Here is a 20972-nt window from a genome sequence, read left to right on the forward strand (position 1 = left end):
TCTTCACCCTTAAATACTTAAGTGTGCATTCCCTAAGAGCAGGAATATTCTTTCACATGATTGCAGTATAGTTACCAATTTCAGTACATTCAATATTGATGCAATAGTTTAGCTGGCCATCCATATTTACAGTCTGTCGAGTGAGGTCCTGAATAGCACTTTTTCTCTTCCAATCCAGGATGTAGTTTAGGTGAGTTATTAAGTTTGTTGTTTATATTCTTTTAGCCTTATTTAGTCTAGAACAGCATTTCTTGTTTTTCAATCACACTGATATTTTTGAAGAACGCCACCTAACACGCTCTTTAAAAAATAGAATTGTCCTCATTCGGGGTTTGCCTGATACATTTTCGTGCATACATTCAGATTATGTATTTTCTCCCAGAATACAAAACAGGTCATACTGAATCCTTCTCACGGTATCCTCCGTGAGGCATGTGATAACCAACTGTCCCCCGCAGGGGATGTTAATTTTGATCACCTGCTCAAGGTGCATGATTTCCTCATTGTGTAATTACTACGCTTTCCCCTTGCAAAAGTAAGCAATCTGTAGGGAGACAGTTAAAATCATACAAATGTCTTGCTCTTCCTCAAAATTTCCCACAAGATCCAGCATCCATTAATGAGTCTTCCCTGATCCAATCTTTACAGTGATGATTGCAAATGATAACTTCCTGTCTGTACCCTCCATTTACCAGTCAGCACCCAGCATTCTATTGTAATCGGAAGCACTCCTTCTCCCCGTCTGTTTATTTTTCTACTTATTATCTGCTTAGACTTAATTTGTTTTCAGTGATTTACAGTTCACTACTATGCATACCATGCGTAATCACTGCAATGCTCAAAGTGTCCCAGATGCCGCCCGTGGGAGCCCTTTCAGTCTAGCTCCTGTGTCCTTGTGACAGGTTCTCACTATGGTTTTCATGCTGTCTTGCTTTCTGATGCAACAAAATATTCTAGGCTGATTTTTCTCCTACCCTATCAGCCATTCTTCTCAGGATTCTTGTTTCCTTTCAGTATTAGACATCAAGATTTGAGCACTCAGTAAACTCATTACTCTAGGAATATCTTTACTTCTGAGTTCTTCCAGTTGACAGAGCTAGGAAATGTCTGCATGCACAGACACAGGCACACAAATGTACACACTCACATACATACGTATACTTGAGAAGTATACATACATATGCAGGGTTTAGAAGTCTTGAATTATTGATACCTCTAATACCCATCTATCTGCACAGGAATATTTTCTTGCCCCCTTGGGATGGAAGTGCACTCCATTTTAGATATAAATGTTAAAGCAAACGTTGACTCCAAGAAATAGAGGATTTGTGGTCAATTTGGCAACAAACAATAGAGTTACAATATCAGAAGAAGAAAGCCACAAGAACTGGTTAAAACGGGGGGGGGAGTAAATGGGAAAATCACTATGAATGTCTTTCTATTTGTTTATGCACTCATTCAAAAACATCTTTCAGCCCTTATTAAGTGACAAGAACTATTTTAGGTGTTAGGGATACAGCAGTGAACAAAAAATTAAAAGCCTCTGACTTAAAGAAACAGATAGTCAAGCAGTTTAAGACACGCAACATAAAATTAATATAAAATATATAAGACATCCAAAAGACCAAAGCAGTGAAAGGCGTGTAGGGTATTTGGGAATGGCAGTTCCCATTTCACAGGGGGCTTGGGGCACAGGTCTTTCTGGGAGGCTCGTGTGTGAGCCAAAACTTCATGGAATTGAAGAAGCAGCCACGAAGATATCTGAGCCAAGAGTTTCAGGCAAAGCACAGGAAACATGGGTCCTGGGAGGATGTGATGGAGGAATAGCCAGGCGGCCGCTGTGGCCGGAGCGCAGTGAGTGAGAGGAGAGAAGCAGGAGCTGAGCTGGAGGCGGCCATGCAGAGTCAGGTCCCACAGAGCCTCGCCGGCCTGTGCGAGGACTTGGCTTTCACGCTGGCTGAGATGGGAAGACACTGGGAGGTCTGGAGCAGAGCACTGGCGTGGTCTAACTTCTGTTTCAAAATAATCATTGCAGCCGCTCTGTGAGGAACGTATTGTACACGCAAGCCGGGAGACAGGGGACTCCAATCAGGAAGGAGACGGTAGAAGCCAGAGACCAGCTGGAGAGAGTGCAATAATCCAGTCCAATCGGGGAGGAGACGGTAGAAGCCGGAGATGAGCTTGATAGGATTGCAATAATCCAGTCCAATCAGGGAGGAGACAGTAGAAGCCGGAGATGAGCTTGATAGGATTGCAGTAATCCAGTCCAATCAGGGAGGAGACGGTAGAAGCCGGAGATGAGCTTGATAGGATTGCAATAATCCAGTCCAATCAGGGAGGAGACAGTAGAAGCCAGAGACCAGCTGGAGAGGACTGCAATAATCCAGAGATGCTGAGGTCTGTACCAAGGTCACAACAAATGTGTGCACTTGAAGGTGGAGGTAGGCATCCGTGCAGCAAGCATTTTTCGACGAATACTAGGTGCCCAATATTGTTATAAGTCCTGCGGAATACAGAGATGAACAGAACACATTACAGCCCTCAAGGAATTCACAATCTTTGGAGACTGTGACAGGTGAGCTCAACATGTCTGCAGACATTGATGGTCACCGTGGTGATCACCGTGATTGTTCAAGAGTGCTCTGAACCAAGTGCTGTGATCACACAGATGAGGACCTGGTATCCATATCTGCAGACTGCAGATGCAGGGGAAGTGTCAGAGAGAAGGTGATTTTCAAAGAGGGAGATGAGATCATTGGGCCCTAGAGAGAGAGGGAGAGAGAGGGAGAGAGAGGGAGAGAGAGGGAGAGAGAGAGGGAGAGAGAGGGAGAGAGGGAGAGAGAGAGGGAGAGAGGGAGAGAGAGGGAGAGAGGGAGAGAGAGGGAGAGAGAGGGAGAGAGAGGGAGAGAGAGAGGGAGAGAGAGGGAGAGAGAGAAGGAGAGAGAGGGAGAGAGAATCCTCATTTCCTAATTTCTAGTTTCAGTCACAGTCGTCGTGCTGGCTTCTGTCATCCCCTCGGGGGGCCTTCGAATTATCTGCTGTGGCTTTACAACAAACTCCTCTGACATGGTTTACCTTGAGTGAGTTTCTGTTTGTTTCCATCAATAACTTCAGTCGGAGAGCCAGAAGATAAGACCGTGGAATCCACAGACCGAACGTGGATTGCCTAGGTGTGCAGGGATAAGGAAAGAGGGAAGATAGGAATGATGTCCAGATGTGTGGTCTAGGTATGATCGCAACATCGCTTCACAAGAGAATTGTTCAGGAAGAGAACCATAATTCGGGAGGGAATGACTGTGTTTTCAGATAGGATGATGCGAGTTGCCTCCAGGATGTAGATGGTGCACCTGGGGCTGAGGAGCAGCCCTGGGGGAAGGAGAGCTCTGGGAAGCATTGTCGATGAAGATGAACTTGCAGGGAGAGGAAGGTTCAGGAGGGATGGTCTGAGGAACGGAGGCCTGGGTTGGTGGCAAAAGAAAGGGTGTCGGCACACAAGATTGAAAAGAGCAGACAGGAGTGAAGGAAGCCAATAAGTACCATGAGTGGAAAGCTTTTCCAGGGGAAAAATGCAAATTCCTTCTATACTTCAAATGACCCATTTTACCATGTCCATTTCATTTCACCTATTTGTGCATATGACTTAATTCCCATCCTAGCCTGAAACTTAAGAGCTCAAACCATGTGCTTTTTTATGAATTGCCAGCCTCAGAGGAGCACAGTTCCCGAAGTGGTTAATCCACAGGCTGATTGCATCAAAGATGGTCCATAATGCCATGTTAACGTTGTGGATCCCAGATCTCTCAAATGTTATTTCACCGACTAGGATTTCTTCAATCTGAAGCCAGGATGAAATATGCATAAGAACTCAGTACATTTTCTTATAAACAAAAATAATTAAAAGTAAATTAGGGAGATGCAAGAGGGAGGAGACATGGGGATATATGTGTACGTATAGCTGATTCACTTTGTCGTAAAGCAAAAACTAACACACCATTGTAAAGCAATTAGAGACTCCAATAAAGATGTTTAAAAAAAAAGTAAATTAAGATATATATTCTCCTGCAGAGCTTAGTTGAAGAGTCCTGACATGCCCTTCTTGGGGTCACCTCTGATGTCTTCATGAGCTTGGCTTTCCTTTCGAAGGACCCTAGGAGCTGGGTCCCAGCTGTCGCAGCTGTGGTTAAAAAGCCCTGACCTCCTCCCTCACCTGCTCCAGCTGCATCTGGCATTTCCACTCTGTCGGAGCCGCTGAGCTGTCTGCCCTCCCATCCTTCCCTCATCTTTGCTCTTCTCTGACTATGGAGACTCTGGCCTGTTACCTGAGGACCCCAAGGTGCGTGATTCCATCTTTCTGGGTGTAGCCTGAGAAGATGGTTGGACTCATCTTTAAATGCCCACCGCAAATATTTTCTCTTCCCCTCAGGCTATCCAATCTCCCCTGTGCAGCAGAGCTGGGTCCGGCCTCTGTGCTCCCAAGGTGATGGGCATCCCAGCTGTTTCAACACTCACCACACCACGTTTCCAGTGACTGTTGACTTTCTCCTGTCTGCATATTCAGTGAGCTCCTTGAGGTTGGGGACCACATCTTACACATCTTTGAATCCCAAGTATTTATTTAGTCGAGTGCCTGGTGCCCAGCAAATGTTTGGTGAATTGGAACAACGTGGGTCCAAAAGATCATAAATTTACTTTCTAATCCTACATACCTTGCTTTTTCTAATTCTAAATTCAAAGTCAGATATATGTCTCTTTCTTGGTTATGTGAGTAGTGTAGAAGGCAGTGGGGATTTTGTTCTACATCGTATCTTTTTGTTTCTCTTGGTTTATTTTACATCTATTACACAAAACTTCTATGAATATCTAATAGGATAAGATATTCTTCTTCCTTTTACAGAGGAAAAAGCTTGAAGAGTAAGCAAGAGAAGTTTCGAAGATTTTCTGGGAATTCAACTAGAAATGAACTCTTGTCTTTCTCGATGTTGGACCCCAGGGTGAGCAAGGACTCTGTAAACACAAAACAATGAGTCAGTGAATGACGTGGCCAAATCTGTGGTTTACAGTGGGGTGTGGTCTACATGACTTGTGTGTGCAAAGCTTTCAGTATCACAGAGTCTGCTCAAGGAAGCCCTTTAAAGGCCAATTACAAGTGCACATAGAGCTTCAAAGTCAGCGGTCAGTGGAAATGATGTTTAAGTCCTCTGGCCAAGGGAGGGTGTACACTCTGTGTGTGAGCTTGGAGGGGCCACCAAGATAATCTCCACATGCCATCATGTCATTTTTCATGAACTGTTTTTCAGCCCTGTGGGGAAAACAGCCTTTTGGCCACCACACATCACTTCTAAAGCGAGCAGCAAAGGCATCTTTGGCAAGACTTCTGTTTGTTCTCTCAGCCAAACCACCAGCAACTCCTCTTTCACACGAGGCTTCCTGGCCTGGCCTGTACTCAGCTAACCACACGGGCAACGCCTCTCATGACTTTTGCGATGAGGCCGTGGAGAGGGTGAGTGGGTAGCTGGGGAGAGAGGGCATGTGAAACCCGTTTCAAAGTGCAGACCGTAATTTGTAGAGAGTTGAGTGTGAGTGGTGACAGAGGGTGCTGAAGAGTTTCACATGCTCCCAAAATAGATTGTCTTTGTAAGAACAAGTGGGGAATAGGTGAGAGGATTTGATGAGGGTGATTTTTCTGTAAGGCTGCATTGGTATATCTCTTTCACGTGTATGTTAGAAATTGTTGAATCCATCTCTTCTCCCTCCATATTCCCCGAGTATTTTATTCATACATTTGTACAGTACTTATGACAGTATTATATGTATTAGTTATTCAACCTGGCAGGGCAGGCATTGTCATTCACTGGTCTGCATTTCCTCCATGGTGTCTACAATAGCGACTTATATTTTCCTTGCTTAATAATATTTGTTTAGCTTACCTAACTGTATTATCATAATAAAGGTAAAGGAAAATTCATTGGTGACACTTATTATGAGGAGTCAATGAGTAAAACGAATAACATTCGGGAGTTGAAAGAACACATTTTGAATCTTGAATAAGATGCCATGCTCTGAATAAGGTGTTATTTATGATAAAAGAGTAACCTTCTTCTTATTTGAGGAAAAGAATTAATGATCATTTGTGTCATTTGATAAACATGCTTTGGATGAGAGTTGAGATTTTTATGCGAGTCAATATAAGCAGAACTTCCACGTGGATTTTCATGGTAATCAGTGTTTACTTTTCTTCTAAAATAGTAACAGTATAAGGAAAGAATGAAACAATGAATGTAATGAGAGTCATGAAACCACTAGTAGGAAAACCAAACGACGCCTCACCCAACAAGAGAACGAACGTTCAGATACCAGCACCAACCTTGCCTCCATCATGGCTGGACCGAAATCAAAGACTTCCCCTTCTAAGTGGATGGAAATGTAAATCTTCAGACACATGCAGAAGAAAGGTTTGGCTGTGATATGGGTTGAGACTCAGGGAATGTTGAAACAACTGGTCCTTGAAGCAGGGAGTGTTGAAATAATATGTTGTTTTAAGAGTCTTCACTGGGAGACTAATATTTCAACACATTTGAATGACTTCCTTGCAGTAAAAATGTTTAGGCTTAAAAAATGAAGCTGGATAAGTAACAGGAGCTTCCAAGAGAAAAACCACTCAACTTAATAATTCCACAGCAAAAAAATTAGAGACCCTGTAGTTAGAGACGTTACCAGCAAGCCCATCCCACATTGCTATTTCCACTGAGTATCACTCTGAGTTGGATCTGCTTCTGCAACCAAAATTTTAGGTGAGTGACAGCCATAAAAAAGAATGAAATAATGCCATTTGCAGCAACATGGATGGACCTAGAGATTATCATACTAAGTGAAGTAAGAAAGAGAAAGATAACTACCATATGATATCACTTGTATGTGGAATATAAAATATGACACAAATGAACTTATCTATGACACAGAAACAGATTCACAGACATAGAGAACAGACCTGTGGTTGCCAAAGGGGAGGGGGCTGGGGGAGGGATGGATTAGGAGTTTGGTGTTAGCAGATGTAAACTATTATACATAGGATGGATAAACAGCAAGGACCTACTGTACAGCACAGAGAACTATACTCAATATCCTGTGATAAACCATAATGGAAAAGAATAAAGGGAATTCCCTGGTGGTCCAGTGGTTAAGACTCCATGCTTTCACTGCCGTTGGGCCCGGGTTTGATCCCTGGTCGGCGAACTAAGATCCCACAAGCCACGAGGCACAGCCATAAAAAAATAAAATAAAATAAAATCCTAAAACATATATATAAAGAAGTTTAAGAAAGAATATAAAAAAGAATGTATATATTTGTATAACTGAATCACTTTGCTATACAGCAGAAATTAACACAACATTGTAAATCAACTGTACTTCAATAACATAAATAAATATAAATAAAATTTTAGGTGAGAGAGATAAGTTTGGGACTCCCAGTTTCTCATGAGGAAATTACTGAGAAAACTGATGTTTAGATGACAGAATTTGATTTTCTGAGAATTAGGGAAATTAAGATAAATCCTTCTATCCAACCCCTTCACAAATCCATATAATACTATTTCACAGGGATTTAGCAAGTACCTATAGGAAAAAAAACCCTGTGCTAGTGTCTCATCTACTGAGTTTAAGTGATGATTCAGCTGCAAAAGATTAGAGCTCCACAATCTGAGTGAGAGAATATGATCTTCATTTTTTAAAATGAAATTTTCTGTGTTACAAAAGCTACAACTCTTAGCCTAATACTGGCAAACTGGAACACTGGGTCTTTTTCCAGTATTTATTAATTCCTTACCTAATATAAGCCTTACATTTTTATTCTTTTGGTTTTGTTTGTTCATTCTTTTGTTCCTGTTTCATCACTAGAAAATGAATTATTATTACTATTATTGTAAAAGCACATGAAAATATAATTTCAATAGACTTCCACAGCTGCTTGAAGAGGCTTTTATAAGCATCCCTAGGTCTTTAATCAATAGCAAGGGCTGGTCTTTTGTGTAGGATTTGTGATAGAACAGACTGTAAACAATGTGTTCTTGGCATCTTACGTTTACACATAAAAACTCTTTTTTGTATAAAATAAGTGTGATTGCTTGTTCTTCATGGTTGCTGTTAGAAGCAAAGGTAAGTAGGTTTAAGTGTTTTGTGTTTGTTTGTTTTTTTTATGATTATTAGAATCAGGGACCCAGGATTGCCTGAATCTTGCCTTGCAACCCATCTACTCACCTCCCCACCAGTAGGGTTGCCAACGGATAGATGCGAAAGGCTCAGTAGACAAATAAGAAAAAGGAAATTACTTTACTGCAAGCTGGGTGAAGGTCCCCACCTTGACAGAGGGCTCCTCAAAAAGCTGGCATACCTGGCTTGAGCCAATGTCCAAATTGAGCTAAGTCATAAGTCTGGCATGTGCCCGCCCCAAAGCCAAAATCAAAATCTTGGACCTTACTCCTAATAATCAGTGTCACAAAAGCAGGAAATCCAAGGATGGTCACACAGACTGATGCAGAGCACTAAACCTGCCGTAAATAGTCAGGGCTCTGTTGGCTCATTCAGTCACCCAGAGAGATTGAAGAGAGAGAACGCCTGTCACGTGCATGATTAATGGGTCCACAGTCCAACTCAACTGGCAGCTCCCCGCTCTTGGCGAAGGAGCCAGGACTGAGGGGCAGGCAGCTCTCCCCGTGTCCATAGCAGAGCTGAAGCTCAAGGAGCTCAGGTCTGTGCCTGCATTGATGGGAGCAGCACAAAACAAAACAAAAACAAAAAAACCTTTGGTGACCTTCTCTTCATGGCTCATGATCTGAGGACCAATAACCAACGTTTCAAACTCATGTGTCACATTCCTTCCTCCAGAGTCTGTCCACCTTGACCTTAACAGTTCTGAGGCAAAGATACAGAAGACCCACTTCTGAGGTCTGAGGGAAAGACAGCTCTCTCTTCTCCCCAGTTCAGTTCCTGCTCCAGAATCTTCCTTGATATATTGGGAAACATGTAGCAAAATATTTTTATTTTAAAATTTTAAATAATTTTAATGTTATATCAGTAATAACTGTAAATAGTTTTTAATGTCAAATAATTCTTAAAGTCTTAAAGTGAAAGAGTATCCTACCCCATCCCATTCCTCAGATCTTTTTATCCCAAAATCAACTACTCTCAACTCTTCTAGCTATTTCACATGCCTGATGCTTCCATATTTCTGAACAGCATGTGATTCTAGTAGCCTTGAGTATTGTTTTTAATTTTAAACCTTCTGTATTGACAACCTGCCATTGGAGATAAGGATTTAGCTTTTCCACACCAGTCATCCTAAATTCACTTACTCCCAGCTTTCCAACATAATTATATCACAACTTTTAGGTAAATTAATAGCTTATATTCTTAGAACCTACGCTGTTGTGTCCTTCCTTTCTTATAAACCTTTTGCTGTTGTTATTGTCGTTGCTGTTTTTGGAGTTCATCCTTACCATAATTTTTCATTTGTTTAGTTTTCTGTGAACAAACTAACTGATATCTTTTCAAGAGTTCCAATCTTTCTCCTACAGGCCTATCACTATTATTTTCCATGTACTCAAATACATCTCTTTTTTTCTGGCAGACTCCCAAAGACATCGGTTCCTGTCCTTCTGTTCTAGTCCGTACTGTTTTGTTTCTAGATCTACACAGCTACCATCCAGAACATTCCTTTTAATGACCACCTGTGTTGGATGGCCAGTTTGCTGGATGTAACGCCCTCTTCCTGTTTCCTTTTTACTTTAAATTTTGTTGAAAATCATTTTTTTTGTTTTAATATCATCCTGAGAAAAGGTGGGAATAAGTTAATTTTTCAATCTCAGCATACCTGAAATATTTGTCACCACATCTGATCTTTTGTCTGGGTAAAGAATTTTATATTGAAAATCTTCTCTGTCAGAATTTGAAACCAAAGTTTTCTTGTCTCGTAACTTCCAATCTTATTCCTTAGAATCTTGGTGCTTAACTGATTGGCAAGACTTTGGGAGGTAATAATGCCGAGTGGTTAAGAACTGAACCACCTTGGTTCAAATCCCTTCTTACACCCCACCAACTTGGCCAAGTAATATTTGCAAAGTTACTTAAACTCCCTGTGTTTCCTTTTTCTGCTCTGTACAATCGGGTGTGATAAAATTCTATTCAGCCCAAATCAATGTCTTGGGTATATTTATCTTTAGATGATTTTAATTTAGATGAGGGAGAAAGTGTTTTGGATAAAATAAACCTTTGTGGGATTTAATGTTGTGATGGATGAACACAATCTTCAGCTGTGCTCTTGATGGAAATTTGCAGTAAAATGCAACATGTAATGCTAGGCACATCCTATACACACAAACACCAAAACAACTCTGATAGCTCAATTTCTGGAGAAAGTAGCATGTATTACAAGAATACTATGTAAGTCGTAACCCTTAAATTATAGTTTTGTTTTGCATATTAAAAAAAGAGTTCATCAAGAGCATAGAGGCCACAGTGGGAGGACCAAAAGATCAGCAGATAGAGTGGTTAGTCAATTACACTCCCCACAGCAGGAGATCTGAACTTCACTGTTAGGATATTGAAGACAGCAAGTGGGGTTTGTCTCTACTAGCACAATGCCTGGTACATTGCCTTGGCCAAGCACACAAGCGAAACTCTAGTCAAACAAAACACAAATGTTACACAATTATTAATTTGGTAGTGATTAATTGTTTGTTATCCAAGCCTAATAATTCATTGTTCTGAATTGGATTTCCCACAGTTTATTATGGTAATTAGTGCTGGTAATGTGCTCCACACCCACAGATGGGAGGTTGAATTTTCAAAACACCCTGATTTGGAGATGGAAAATGTGAGCTGTTTGTTCCATGTCCTTGAGTAACTCACTTAACCTCTGCTCAGTTTCCCTGTCTGTAAATTGCTGCAGCTACCCTATTAGAGCATTTTAAAGGCTAGAATAACGTGTGTGAAAATTCTAGGTAAGTCCTATGAAAATGACTGTCCACAGGATCTGAGCCTCAGGCAATATTTTCATGTAATATAAGTTCTTATGAAAGCAGAAGTTCTTCCTTCATTTCATGAACGGTTATCTTTTAGAACAGAAATAAATAGTTATCATGAAATAAATAGTTATTATAATAATAATAGTTATTATAATAAATAAATATTATATATATAATAAATGGTTAGTGTAATTTCTACTAGAAATTCCATGTTGCAAATATTAAACTAGTCTTTTTGCCTAAGAAAAAATTTGCCATATACTCAAAACTAGTCATGTTTTTTTGTGCCAAGATAACTAGATCAAAAGTCAAAGTTTTGTCATTATGGGTTTTTGTCTCCATATATCTCATGCTCGCACTGTTGCAGCTATGTTTGTCATGATTTCTTTTACTAAAGATAATAATGATATTAAATAGCATTGATTGATGATTTACTACGTACCAGGCATTGTGCTAGCAGAGACTAACTTTACCTGTTGTCTTCAATATCCTAAGAGCATAAGGACATTCTTGAAACAGTATTCATTTTGTAATCACTATTATCTTTTATTTGGAAGACAAAAACAAACATTCACATAACTCCTTTGGGAAGAGGTGTGTTGTGCAAAAATAAAGAACATGCTACGTAGTTCCATGAAGCTTGGGAACTGCTAAGCTAGAGGAAAAAAAATGTTTTATTCTGAACTTCCCTTTATTAGTACTTAGCGCTGTACAAGACTAAAATGATGTGATGTGATAACGAACAGATAAAAGGTCAAATGACTGAAAATTCAATATAAGTTGGCCAGGATGGCTAATTTGCAGTGTTTGCTGTAGGAACACATAAAGGAGCCGACAAATCTTTCATTTTTTCTTTTAATTTTTTCCTACTTTGCTTGATAACTTTTATCCATTAAGTACTATGATTTGACAGCCTCTGCAGGGAGAAAGTTCAGCTCCTATCACCAGATTTAGACAGAATTTTTTCTATTTGCTAATAACTGGGTGCTTTGTATAAATTGCTTAAACTCTCTAAGCCTCAGTTGCCTTATTTATAGAATGAGACTAAGAATACTTAATAGGGCAATTATGAGGATTATATGAGGAAATATATTCAAAGTAGTTTCCACTGTGTCTGATCCAAGTAGGCATACAATAATAATTAGCTTTATTATAACAAAGATACTATTTGTTGATGTTTTGCTGTAATATTAGTTTTGTGAAAATGTTTTCCTTTTATTGAAATTCCCAATATACTTCATAAATTATGGAAACCCTAACTGGGTACGTTCTCCATCAGTCTTCTGAAATACAAGAGCTCAGGTCTGTGGCTTTTAGAAGCATAATCATCTAGTCCTCAGTTACTAGCACATCTGGGGATGGTCCCAGTTAGCCCTGCCCACAGGCATTCTAATAATACACACCACATACTCTATTTCTCCCCAGACCCAATTCCATAGTTGGGAATAGGGTACCAACTCCTCCATTAATTTCACTTTAGTCATAAGTTGGCAAAACAAAAGCCACATTTACAATTACACTTAGTTCATTGAAAGTGGGTTCAATAAACAATTAAGAGCTTCTCAAACTCAACTCAAAGAAGCTATCCAGTTTATCCCATTCTTCAAAAATGAGAAAATCATGAAAGTTAAATAAGGAATGACACGAGTAGCACTATGAAATGCAAATGACTCTCCAGCTTCTGGGAGCTGCAGGACCTCCCATCTCTACCAGTGTATTGAGTAGAGCAATCCTTAACTTCCACACATGCCCCCGGCCTCAACCATCTATGAATGCTGCAGAGAGAAATGTAATAAGACAACAATTAAAGACACATGATCCTTAGGAACATAAAGCAAGACAAACAAAAACACAAATAAAATCATTCAATAAACACTAAATGCTTCTTTCAGCACAACACTATATCTTGGCTTTATTGGCTGAGAAAATAATAATTCACCAAATTCAGTATAAGAGGGTTGAACTGGAATGCATAGAGGTCTTCAACTGCAATTTTAATATTTCATTTATGTAAAATATTACTACTGTTACTGCTACAACACATACCAGCACTACAACTAATGACAATTCTGAAATAGGGTAAAACATTCACATTTAATCAATAATGTGTATTATTGTCTCCATTTCTCAGTGTGTTCATGACTTCATGATCTTTTTTAATGACAAAAAAAGTTAAGGTAAAAAATGACTTGTGTGACATAGGAGAAATTGGGAGACATATATTTGAACTCTGATTCTGCTGCTCAATAGTAATGACCCTTGTCAATCCTTTGTTTCTATCTATAAAATCTATATCTACAAAAAAAAACCCTATAAAATTGTTTGTCTACTTACCTGCCTCAAAAAATATTTTACAGCTATAAAAAGTGTTAATGTGAGAAAATATCTAGTATAATGCCTAACACTACAAATTCTCATTAAATATTACTTTTATCTGAAAAATAGTATTGATAATAGTTATTGTTATGTACATTGTAAATCTTACACACGGCAAGAAAAATGGTATTGTCAGTGGATTTCCAGCACACCTGGTAAGAATGGGCTGGCTGCTTGTGAAAATGACCCAACAATGACATACGCTGGCCAAGAAAAGTGGAGAAACAGACTAGATTGGATTTATGGACACAGAGGTGGAGTTTGAGGAGTGTTAAATGAATAATAGTACCTGCTTTAGTCATGCTTTGGTAAAGGCTAAATTAAATTTCTCAGACATGAACAAATTGACAGAAGTACACGAAAGGTGAGAAAGTTCTTGTTAAAACAAGAACAAATTTAAACTATAAGAGAAATAAGAAATGCCCTGTACTCCTTCCAAAAGTTTCAGAAAACAATGAAGATTTAGAAAGAAAGGAAGGAAGGAGGGAATGAGGGAGGGCGGGAGGGAGGGGGAGAGAAAGCTTTGAAGGAAAAAATATAAAGCCACCAGCTTTAAAGAGGTGAATAGATATTTCCAGCTGTGGAATCATTTAATAGAATTCTTGAACAGAAAAAAAAAAAAAAGGTGAGGAAATTTGAGCAGAAATAGCAGAAAACAAAGACCAAAAATGGAAGAGGTTCGTGAAGACAGGATGAAAGCAATGAATGATGAAGAGTTTAAGGAAGAATCAAAGCTCCAACTCCAGCCCTCTAGGAGTGAGGGAGAAGGGGTGGTAGCGAGGGGCTTTGGAGACAAGATAGCCAGGGAAGGCGGCCTGGAGAGGTGACGTGGAGCTTTTGTGTTGAACTCCTTCAAGAGAAGGAGAAAAAAATCAAGGTAAACAACAGCTGAACACAATATGGTTATTAATCAAGGAAGGAAGAGGAAAATAATGGAGCCGTAGCCATGGCAGCTTAGAAACTAAGTGGTGGGGAGAAATTCCTGAAGAAGAGCTGGCCATTCTCAATGCAGAGGCTAAGGGGGATGGGATTTACCTTTGGCTGCTAATGGCAAGTGGGAGAAAGACAAAAACAATTAGTATAAAGGAGGAAAGAAGCCATTAGGGACATTTTTTTGAGAGAAGCAAGAGGATGATACTGTAAAGTGAGGATCAATAAGCTTTGTAAGTTCCTGTTAGAAAGCCAGGAAACTTGCCATGAAGCCGGGACAGAATAACGGAAGTGACAGACAATGCAGCCAGGGCACAGAGGGGAAAGGAGAAGGTTTTTTTTTTTTTTTAATTACAGAGGTAATATAGAATAACCCCAAAGCAGGAAATCAAGGTTACTTATTTTATAAAGATCTGATTGATCAAACAATTCCTTTCCAAGACAATGCAGAAATACTGTGTGTCATAGGTGTTATAAAACCACTAGAATTCCATGTGCAAAGGTTAAATAGAAAAAAATGTATATCAGATGAACCAATAATGAGTAAAATTGCACAGAGAACAGCTTTTATGTTGCTGCTAAAAGAGACAGATGCCCAGGGAGCCCGAGAGTCTTACCCAAGGTCCCATAGTTAGGGGTAGGTCTTTTTGACCTAAATCTTTTTGTCTTTTTGACTCCAAATCCTATGACCTTCCCACAATGTAGCTGTTAACTCAACCAAAAACTAAGTTAAAACTGATCAAATTCCTAATGCCAGTTGTCTTAAATAATGCATTCAAATACTTTCCACCAAGTGGGGACCCATGCTGTGTCTCTGTAGCATAGTAAGGTGAGCTTAGGAGGGAGTTCCCACACATTCATGCACACACAAGCAAGTGCAGGCACACAGGAGTGGTAGGAATAACCACAGCAAAAAAAGAAAAAGAGTATCTTCTTAATAATAATGAGGGGAAGCAGAACCCATCACATGTACTCGCTGGTGAAACATAAGAAATTTTTGATCCAGGTAATCAAAAGATTGTTCTTCATTTTGCTATTGTTGCTTTTTTTTTGTTTTTTGGTGTGTGTGTGTGTGTGTGTGTGTGGTACGAAGGTTTGTGAGGGAGATGTGGGGCAGGTTTAATGGATATAAAGGAGGAAAACAACAGTTACAAAAAGAATTATGCAATCTTACAAAATGAAAGTGGAAAGAAGAAAAAGAGAATCACTTCATGGGAATCATGCAAATGTAGAAAAGAGCACAGAAAAGAACTGAAAGTAGAATATGAGGTTATGAGGATAACCTACTTTGGAGAAGAGAAGAATGAAATCTATTAAAAAAGATATTAGAGAGTCTCAAGAAATTTCTGTTTTCTCTGGAAATTTTAATGGGCTATTGTGATGGTGAGGCAAGAGTTGCACATAAATTAAAAGTATTTTTTTTTAAGTAAGAATTAAAATGGCTGTCAAATGAGATGATTTATGTGAAAATACCCTAAACCTTATGAAATGTTGTTGTGGTGCCAGACGCCATCGTAGCTATTACTGCTGTTGTTGATAATCATACTTGATGGTGTCTCCTATGGTACCACCCCTGTCTCACCACCCCAGTGACGTACTGAGCCCCATCATATTTGGGGGCTCTGGCTCCTCTTTATAGATAAAGCCCTGCCCATCCAGCCCTCTGGAGACAGTAGAATGGATGGTGCGACTGAATCAACCACACATCTTACCATGAAATAAATAGTAGTGGGCTGGCTCTTCCCCACTTTCACCCAATATGAAATCTGAAGAAACGGTCATAAATTACAACAAGAGAGATTTAAGTTTGGAATAAAAAAAAATAATTTCCTGCTGTTATGCATGGAAAAAGGTTACTGAGGGAAGTAGAGGTATCTCTTTGCTAGAGCTGGTAGAAATAGCTCCCTGCCTGCCTTCAGATGTTCAGAAGGAAAGCTCTTAGAGGTGGGGCAGGTGTTGCTGAAAGGGGTGATTCCGGGGGTCTGTTCAAATCCCCAGACTGTGTTATTATAAGTGGTTGTCAGTTTATCAAGTCAAGATGTGCTGTTGATCTTACAGTTGTGTTTCCATTCCATGTATCCTCAAGTAGCCTTAAACAGTTAATGCAATTTTGAAAATATTTTCAGTTCTGGAAATTGTTGAATACACTGGGAGTGAAAACATTGAAAAAAGTTTCAACTATTTCAGGTGATAAAGAAATCAATGTTGGATTTCTCTATTTTGACTTGCTATTTCATTTTTTTTTGCTCTCACCCAAACCATTCTTTGGCCAGGCTGAGGCAAACTCGTTTGCTTTATTCACCCAAAATATAGGATTTGATGTTTCCTTCCGTATACAACTTCCTACTCACATCACCTATCTTCCCAAAAGCTGTTGAAGGCGTTCTCTGCTTCCTTATCCTTTCAACCCGGCCCAAAGAGTTGTTTCCCCTTTCATTAAGAGGTATAAAAATGTCAGTGCTGCTGAAAATACAATATCTTTATTCTCATCGTCTAGGAGACAGGATGCGTGTGAAGGTGTTAAGTGTCAGCCATGTCAGATTTCACTTCCTGCTTCATAATCAATCCAATATGGGTCGACCAGGCCCCTGTTATGCCCCAGTCTTTCCAAGGAGATCTTGCTTCTAATCTGACCTGGGCTGCTCTCACTTCAACTACCCAGGGACAAAGTTAAAAATACCTGGCAATATCCCTCTCCTTCATCCACCTCCTGGCCCCTCTTCTATCTTCAGGGTTATAAAAATGAAGGAAATTTGTTACGACGGATTCCCATGGCTTGGGAGTTGCTTGCTGAATGATTTCACAGTCTAGCTATTAGCTATGAAGAAACATAATGCCATCCTTACATATCTGGTTTGAGTTGGGAGGGAAAGGCTCAAATGAAAGCCTCAGAAGAGGCAGAGGGGAATGAAGAGAAGAATTTAGCATTCTGGGGACTCGGTCTGCTGATTTTAGGAGGGTGATTAGGTGGAATATTTATGGCACTAATGTTGGAGTTTGATTCCCCAGTTTCTTACTTGCAGTGTATATGCCAGGGTAGAAAGTGACCCTGGGGAACTACCATGTTAGTCCAGGTGGACGGAGCTCATTGGGAGGGAATGAACAGCTTTTTGACTGGTTAACTTCTCCTGGTGGAGTGTCTAATAATGACTCTGACAACCAAGAAGCCAGCATTCTTGGGGTTAGGTCCCATTACCACACAGATAGGTGGTCTTGAGGCAAAATACTGTCATGATTAAGAGATTGGTCCCTGAGATCAGGCTGATGAAGGCTCAAACTTTGTGACTTTATGAAAAGGAACCCCATATCCTCAGCTTCCTTAACCATAAAAGGAAGATAATAATTGTATCTAAATGAGAAAATGGGTGAATCGTGCTAAGCGTAGTGTTTAACACAGGAAAACTGCTCAAAATGAGCGACACAAGGACAATAAGAAACAAAATAGACAAGTATCTGAAAGAATTCCTTGATTCAACAAATGTTTATTGAGCACCTATTATGAATCGATACATGCCCATGGTATTTTGAAAGACAGAAGGGCACCCTGAGCACAGCTTCTGCCCTGGGTACTTCTATTCTCATTGGCCAGACAAAATATAATTGAAATCTCAAGCTATTTAAATAATGAGAGCTTAGGAATTCAGGAAAGGGGATAACTATTATAAATTGGAGTAAAGAATCTCATGAAATATTTAAAATATTTAGAGAAAATTAGAAGATATTTTGTGATATTTCATGAAATTATTAGAAACTACAGTTACAGAGTAAAAGGAAAGGTAAATCAGAAGATATGGACTCAATTCTTTCTCACCTTCTCATGTGTGATACTGGGAAATCATTTCACCTCTCTTCGTGTGAGTTTCCACAGCTGTAAAATTAATATAAGATTCAGCTCATGGATTTTGTGAGCATCGGGCAAAATAACATATGTTTAAGTGCCTGGATTTGGTTTTGCTCTAGGGAGCATTTCAAGGGGTAAATATGAAAAGAATGCAGAGTCAATGTTCACTCCCTCCATGTCTCACCCTTTCTTCTTTCTCTGAACAGAGCTACGGCTCCTCTCATTTGATTCCTTGACTTCCTATGCTATTTGAGAGGAAAAGAACAGATTTATTTGGTTAAAAAGTGGTTATAAGTCTGCCACAGTGACTCGTCAGACAACATGTTACCCTGTTTCTCCTGCATCAGTCAACTGCCTCCTGAACGCTCCTGGACCAGAGCTGCCGACAGTGATGGTCCAAGTGATGGGGCCCGGGACTCGCTGCTCAGAAGGCCTGACTTCTGCTCCTGACTCTGCAAGAATTTCACTAACTGACCCTGGTTAACTCACCCTCCACCTCTTGCCTCAGTTTCCTATCACAGGGAAGCCACGAAGATGAATTAGCAAACTCCAGAAGTTGGAGATCCTATTGCATGTACAGCCCTCTATTTCTTTACTCTTCCTTTTTGATTATTTGACCAATTCCTTCATAAGTGTAATTAAAAATTAATTCATGTGTATCCTTTCCCTAAAACCAAAATGATGTCCTGAACATGTCCCAGGTGAGAACTGGAGAACACCAGAGGGGAAAAGGTCCACCGCTGCATACAGCTGGTGAGAAGGCACAGACCAGTCACTCTTTCTAGGCTTTTCTTTTCTCCATCTCTATCAGAATTTTCCCCAGTGGAATCAAGGAAAACATTAACGAGAGGAAATACAACCATGTGAAGCAAAAGCACAGCCATATGGTCCCTACTTTACTGACCAAAGAGACTCGCAAGGAAGGTTCTGTTCTTCATTCACAAACGCCAAGGAGGAAGGATTGACATGAAGAGAAGAATCATATATAGAAAGTCCATCTTTCAAGGACAATGTGATGGTTCCAGAAAATAAAAAAGACTTAACCAGGTAAAAAGAGGACTAGAGTTCCTTGACATTGACTGGGAGGTGTTTTTTCCTCTGTTTTCCTCACAGGGCATAACATGATGCCCTGCACAGAATAGTTGACAATGTTGAGGGTGGTAATAATTATAATTATGACATAATTATGACACTGATGAGCACCTACTCTATGTCAGATGTCGAAGCATCTTACGTATATTTTCGCAACAACTCAATAAGGTAGCTGTGTGTAGGTGCCTGCATGTGTGTGTGTTATTCCCATGAGGAAACTGAGGTACAGATAGTTTAAGAAACTTGACTACGGTCACCCAATTAGTAAGTAGCAAGGACAGAATTCAAGCCCGTATCCACCTGATCTGGATTCCTATAAATTACCCATTATGTCTCATAGATTCTGAAAAGGTATTTACTGAATAAATGGATAAATATTTCCAAATACCCATTTAAAAACATCTAGGGAAGAAAAAAGAAAAAACCATAAGTGAAAAAATAAAACTATAAGTGGAAAAAATAAAAATATAAGTGAACAAATTATTTAAGTGAGGGAGAAAACTAACCTATCACTTATATATCTATAGATGGATTAGAATCTAAATGCAGCTATATCAAATAATTTAATGTATATTTCTACAGGCTTTTGCAGCTGTGATTATAATTAGTAAAGATTCAATAGTAATAGCTTCATAAGTGCCATCTCCCACCTGCTCCCGCAAAATCTCCAAAAGCCTTCAAAATCTAATCCAGTCATTTCCAGGAGTGACTTGGAGGGTAGTCACCTGTGCTTGCAAACAATCTCTTGGGCTACAATGGCCACATGGTATCAGTGAGATTCTTCCTCTCCTGCCTCAGTACCCTCTTCAGTGTCTGCTTCCTGGTAAGCCAGTGCAAAAGGCCACACTCTTGCCCCTCCAACAGTGCCCACCACGGAGCATCTCTATCCGTGCCAGAAAATCTGTATGGCCTCTTGATGCCAGAGTAGAGCTCTTACTTCAGCAAGCCTATGTTGGATTTTGCACAAATTTCAGTAGAAGCTCCTCTCCTAGACTGCATCACCAGAGCATTGATGCAGAACTCGTGCTCTAGAGCCTGCAGGAGACCATGACATTGTGCAAACAGCTTGATTATCTTATATCTTCACCTTGTCTCCTATAGGGCTCAACTAGGAGCTGCTAATTCTGGTCCAGGGAACTCAGTCCTCTGGACATTTCACACCTATCCTTCCTCCTGTAGGCTCCTTTCTCACATTCAGTGAGATGCCAGAGCCCTGCCTGTCCCACTGATTTGCCTGTCAAATCCAAACATACCTGAGTCCCAGTGGTGGGTACAGCTCAGGCTCAAGCCAAGACCACTTCTACATCATTTTTAAAACACTTACATTATTTTAGAAATTTGATCAGGTATTTTTCTGTATAGTTTGGTGCTGAGAAAGGGAAAACATGTCATATTCTGCCAAATATAATTTGAGAATTTCAGCTTAAACATTTTTTATCCCCCAAATGCACCAGTCAAATAATATTAGGATGATGGTTATGAGACAGCTTATTAAAACAGGAAAGTACCAGCTGCATAGAGATGGAATGTTTTTCATTGTTAAATAAACACAAATTTGTGTGTGTGTATGTGTATGTCTATGACTAACAAATTTAAGAAAAAGGGACAGACCAGTGATTAAGAAATAAACTCAATGGCAAGGACACACAAATCAACACACAGATTAAGAGAACATCGTTATTGTTAGTTTTAACCAACTAATATGTATTGAT

General features: G+C 39.7%; 1 long non-coding RNA gene across 1 annotated transcript in view; it reads right to left on the reverse strand.

Annotated features, from left to right (window-relative positions):
- Positions 1–1336: 1336 nt before the first annotated feature.
- Positions 1337–20972, reverse strand: part of LOC130708857 (uncharacterized) — a 167486-nt gene continuing 147850 nt past the window's right edge. The window contains exon 4 of the long non-coding RNA XR_009009281.1: positions 1337–2503. This is a non-coding gene — a long non-coding RNA (uncharacterized LOC130708857). The remainder of the gene's footprint in view (positions 2504–20972) is intronic.

The sequence above is a fragment of the Balaenoptera acutorostrata genome, chromosome 9 (assembly GCF_949987535.1).
Source record: "Balaenoptera acutorostrata chromosome 9, mBalAcu1.1, whole genome shotgun sequence".
Lineage (NCBI taxonomy): Eukaryota > Metazoa > Chordata > Mammalia > Artiodactyla > Balaenopteridae > Balaenoptera > Balaenoptera acutorostrata.